The sequence below is a fragment of the Notechis scutatus genome, chromosome 4, assembly GCF_049901735.1.
Source record: "Notechis scutatus isolate UNSWTSFEM ecotype Mainland chromosome 4, rNotScu1.2, whole genome shotgun sequence".
Classification (NCBI taxonomy): Eukaryota; Metazoa; Chordata; class Lepidosauria; order Squamata; family Elapidae; genus Notechis; species Notechis scutatus.
Window position 1 is genome coordinate 100,392,933 of NC_142012.1, and position 6,000 is coordinate 100,398,932.

Genomic DNA, 6,000 nt, shown 5'->3' on the forward strand with positions numbered 1-6,000 from the left:
AAGCATTGCTTACAGCAGTTGCTTGCATGCTGGCTGGGGAATTTTTGGAGTTGAAACCCACATGTCTTATAGTTGCCAGGTTGCCAAGATTGAGAAATTCTGACTTACAGAAATGGGAGGTTTTCTTAAGGCCGTTCTAGCAAATGGTCTAAGAAAGTCACAGATGGGAAGGAACGCTTATCTTGTCAGCAAAAATTTATTCAAGGCTCAAAGGCAGGCGACAACTCAGAATTAGAGGAAATTGAGAGGGTGAGGTAGCCTTTATGCATTTACTTTTCAGACATTGTTGAAGTATACTTCTTTTTTGGGAAAACAATTATAGTTTTGTATTTGCATGAATCTAATGCTAATTCTATGTCGTATTCAGTTTGACTTGGGATGCCTACATATTCTGCTCATGCTAGTTGGACATCTTATTCTCACGATACGCACCAAGGGAGGAAAGGTAAAATTCATTCAGCTTTGGATTCTTTGGAAAGGAACCTTTCTACCCTCACTAAAGCTGCTTATTCTGATTTTCCTGCAGTAGGCTTTAATAAAAATTGTATTTGGGGAGATTAATTTAAAACGGGAATGCCCTGAACCATGTGGGATTCTAGAGTTGGCGATCTAACGTTGTTTTTATCTCTTTTCACTTTTCAGGTTTGAGACTGACAAAGGAAATGTCTTGGGGAATTCTTCTCTCTGCTGTGAATCACATTATACAATATTTTATTCTCTACAATGACCGCTAACCTTTCGTAGGCCCAAGTCAGAGTGTGAAGTTTAATTTTCAAAATCCCGAATAACTGGGATTCAGGTTTCCTGAAGAAACATCTATTCCGGGAGTGTCAGACTCACGGCCTGTGGGCCAGATGTGCCACACGCTGGCCACTCCCACCGCTACTTTAGTGAAGGGGAAAAAAGTCACGATACATCATGTGATGACGACATGACGACTTGAGTTGGACACCCCTGATCTATTCCCTTATTTATCTACATCACGGATGTCAAACTGGCCATGTCACATTGTTGTCACATGGTGTTTTGTGATGTTTTTCCCATTTGCAGAGCTGGGGTGGTTGTGGCCTACGCGTGATGCATCCGGCCATAGGCCGCCAGTTTGACACCTCTGATCTACATGAATCCTAAGATTTTCCTCTTGAGTTTTTTCCTCTTCAAATGAAAGAAGATGAATAACCAAATAGAGGGAGTTTTTCAGTGATGTCAATTCGTAACTGATTTCCCTCCCCCCCTCCATTAGCATCCACATTATGGACCTGAAAAGTAGAAATAGGCATTTAAAATATATGTCAATGTTTCTAAACATTTCCTGATTTTGTGATTGTATTGCAATGTATTGCAATTATTGCTGATGAATTTATATAAAACTACAGAAAATACAAGGCACATCCAAAATATGTTATTTTTCACATCTTCAGTTTGATTTTCACCTGGACAAAAGAATTGCAATTACTGTGCAGTCTAGAAATATAGCTTTATTTTGATCCAAGTATATGAATACAGGATGTTTTGGTCTTTTGCCATAAATATGTTCCCTGTGCAAAATAAATTTCTTTATTGGCTAGGTTATATCTGTTGGGATTCTTCTTGAGTACAAAAAATGCTAGTGGCATGATGCTAAGTTTTGTTCTTGAGAATTTTGTCTTATATAGGTTTGCCACATAAGGTAAAGGTTCCCCTCGCACATATGTGCTCATCGTTTCTGGCTCTAGGGGGCAGTGCTCATCTCTGTTTCGAAGCAGAATAGCCAGTGCTGTCCGAAGACGTCTCTGTGGTCATATGGCCAGCATGACTAAACGCCGAAAGTGCACAGAGCGCTGTTACCTTCCCACCAAAGTGGTCCCTATTTTTCTACTTGCATTTTTTACGTGCTTTCGAACTGCTAGGTTGGCAGAAGTTGGTACAAGTAATGGGAGTGCACGGTGCTAGGGATTCAAATCACTGAACTGCCAACCTTCTGATTAGCCACTGCCACACAAGATATTATAAATTCAAAATTTTGATCCTGAAAGAACCATTTCAACAGACTCTGTAGAACTTGCAAAAGGAAAAAATCTGAACATTTGATTGCAACTTAATATTGCAAAAACATTATGCTTGTGTTAACATCTGTATTGCTATTTCAAATGCACGAAATCCTACTTATACTTAATCTCAGATAACAATTTAGTTTTCAGTAAATCGTTGTTTATTGTAGAGGTGATTTCTTTCCCAGCCGATCATACCTTGAGGTTGTGATATTCCCCTGGATATATGTATAAGTCATCACATCCAAAATGATGGGTGTGTCTATTTGTCCCACTTAAAGACAATAGGAGCAAGATGTAACTTACTGATCCAGTTTTCTCAATTTTCATGACACACTGAGCCATAGCCTAATCATGTAGTTTGGAGCTCATCACATATTAGACTATAAGATAATTGGCTAGAGTGTCGTTCCATGTGTCGTATGAACCTAGCCAGTGATGAATTGCTATGTAACGTGGAATGATTCAAAACTGACCTGGAGGGAGATGTTGGATGAAATGAACTCTTTAACAGTTCTTTGACTATGCCTGCTGTCAAGGTCCTTTTGAGCTGCCCTTTTCAGTACAATTCAGTCTGGTTCTGCAGGTTTATTTAAATGATCTTGGGAGCCTTTGCGCAATGAGATTGTGCCGTGTCTCTGTCTAGTTGAACAGTTTTTGACCTACATTGGAAGAGAAGGGTGGTGATTAAACCTAATGATGCAGAAAGTCACTAGAAAACAAGGCAGTAGCAATGGCCTTTTCTATTCAACTTGTTTTGCAAAAAGAGATTTCTCTTCACTAGGTCTCCAATGTGTAGATTCATATGGCAAATTAGTAGAGGTGCCTGTAATGTCTTTTTTTCATGACTTCATGGATCTCTTACTCCAGATCTTCCACAAGAACCTAGCGGAGCTGCTGCTTGGTGAAGAAGTTAGAGTTCTTGGTGAAAATCGCTGCTAGCTACAGACCTATCAAAAACATCATCTGAAGTAATCTTTTCATTGTTGCCATGAGAATATGAGCACGGTTACCACACTTAAACACTGGCAGAGACCCATGAACTTTTAAGAAGAGTACCCAGGGGCATTGGAATAGCATCACAACATTTTTAAGGAGTTGGCTCCCATCTGAAAACAAAGACAAACTTGCTATAGAACCAAATTATTATTTAAGTTCTAAGAACGTCTCTCTTGTAGCTCTTTATTCTTCCTGCTGCCACCCAAACTTTTTCAGACGGAGGCTTATTATTTGAAACATGGGACTCTTTTCCAGTAGTGTTGATGTTTCAAAAGAAATAGGTGGTTTTATTCCCCCCAAACCCAATACACACTGAAAATCATTATGCCATATTTGTAGGAGATGACCAGGCTGAGCTTGAGGGAGGGATCAAACGAGTCATAAGTCACAAGTCTGTGCATCTGCAAGAGATCTACGTCCAGCCCACCATTCCTGTTCATTTCCCTTGACCTTTAGTAGCTCAGGTTTTTGTAGAGAGCTTAACTTGCAATAAATCTTTAAAATTGCTTGAACTTCTGAATCTGCTGATTTTTCCTGTGCTTGACATATCTTTGTCATGAATTATGACTTAAAGCAATTAAGAAAAATGAGCAGATATTAGTGATAAATACTACAAATACACACTTAGCACACTGCAGTATTATCCCCAAACCTGGATTTTTTTTTTTAAAATTGCAGACATTCAGTTTGTCATATTAATCTGTTTCTGGACAACCATTTGCTGTGTGGCACATTAAAGAGCTTAAAAATGCATACACTTCTGTGGGTGCAGAGAAGTTGTAGAAGTAGGGTATTTTATTTCAATGCTTGCAGCTTATTTCTCCTCATTTCAATAAGAATAGAAAAACATCCTGAAATTGTACTATAGAATTTGGTAGCGAAATGGTTAATTTTCTACAATATAATTTCCTCCTGATTTGGGGTTTGTTCTTTGAGGGGTGGATGGATGGCGGGGGTAGGTGGGTTGGAATGTTTTAAGGCTGAATGAGAGCACAGTGCTTCTCCGTGAAGCAAAATGTTCTCATACAAAACCCCCAAATTAACAAGCTTTCAAAATTGTGTTATGGGATAAATTAAAACATATATTTTTATGTGTGTTCTTTGCTTATGGGATAACTTGTTGAACGTTTCTTGAAGATTCTGTCTATTTCTGATAATTGAAAGAATGCCACCATTCTCTTATCCAAAGGAAATGCAGAGAGAGGAGGGAAAGGGGGGGGGGAGGGAGAGAGAGGGAGGGGGGGAGAAGGAATGTTTATGGTGATGCTGGTTGGAGATCTGAATGGGCGTGTACTTTGTGACAATGCCATATTATTGATGGAGAACTCAAATGATTTGCAGTGATTGTAAGATAGACTGCATGACGCAACAAGAAGTACAGATTGGAAAATTCATGCATCAAAACCCAAGGCAGTTGTACACGACAGGAAAAATGGAGTGAAAAATTGCAAATTATACATAAATAACAGGAGGGAAAACCAAGACCAAATGAGATTAATTAACATACCTTGGTAGAATATTTACTGTACATCCAAAAATGGGTGTAAAACATTTAAAATGTCCATGTGCTGGAAAGGCAGCATGTAGTATGTGTGGTTTTGTGAAGAATTAACATTTGTTGAAAGACTTAAAAATGGCTATGTATAAGCCTGCTTCTGCTCATTATGTTATTGGGAAATAACTTGTGGATATGCTAGTAAAATAGAAAAATAAGTTGAATGTAATGGAAAGGGCTATCTAAGAAATATACCTGGCAAAACAAGTAGGTGGCTCAAGTTTGAATGGGTGCTGAATGAATGAATGAATTGACCAGCAGGTAAGAAATACATTGAGGTATGTTAGTATTATGAAGGAAGGAATAACAATTCAGTTACACAAAGTGTGAATGGCTAGAAAGAAAAAGGAGAAAGTTATGATTGGATGGACTTGATGAGAAAAGAGCAAGGAGAACCTTAATGAATAAAGGACAATATAGGAAGTGGCATATGGGTATAGTGGAAGCAAAGATGGTTAGTAAGATAGAAAGGCATGGAGATATGTAGTGAATGGTGTTGCATAAAGTGATATCTCTTTTTTATTATCTCATCCATCAATTCCTTTGGCTTGCTCTTTCTTACTCCTTTTCTGTGCTTTGGCTCACATGGATCCCCTCAAGAGGACCTGTATCTGTTATTTTTTATTTTATTTTTTTACTGTTAGCTGTTTGGAAACCTTTGTGGAGGGAAAAACAGAATATGAATCTAGTGGATATTTTCTCCTGGCTTTCTTCAGCATGTTCAGTATTTCCATTCAGCTGGCAACATCACCTGAGGTACTACTTTCTAAGAAGCATTCAAGGGACCTTCTCAGCAGCAGAGCTCTTCAATAGGACAGTACAGATAAAAATTGCTCTCTGAACCAGCACATTATTATTACCTTTATTGTCAGAGTACAACATGTGTACAATGAGATTGCCATATTATCTCAATTGATTATATTGTACATGCCGCAAACTCCTCTAGTAATTAATTAAATTACATTGCTTCTACAATCAACTTCAACTCTTCCTCCCTTGGATACATTTCTCACTGAAATCACTTTTCATGCACTAGTTGAAGAGACAAAAGAGCAGGAAAAATAAAATCCCTAGAAAAGAAGTGGGCAAATATGCTCTTCAGCTTCTAGAAGTGTCAGACACTTGCTTTCAAAATGAAAAACAAGACTTGTAGAGATTTGGCCCATCTGAAAGATGTCTGCCTTGCAGACACTCTTAGTAACTTTCTAAAAGCCAGAATAATTTCCTATCTTCTGGATTGCCATGTAGAATTGAGCACTATATGGCTTACCCAGGAGCTTCTAAATTTTAACTCCATGGCTCTTTGGGGAATGGAGGGAAGGGATTCAATCCAATATCTTGTATGCTAGGTGTGCTTATCCCTCTGCTATTCAGAATGGGGGCAACTGAGGAACCCATTCACCTTTGAAATTTTCC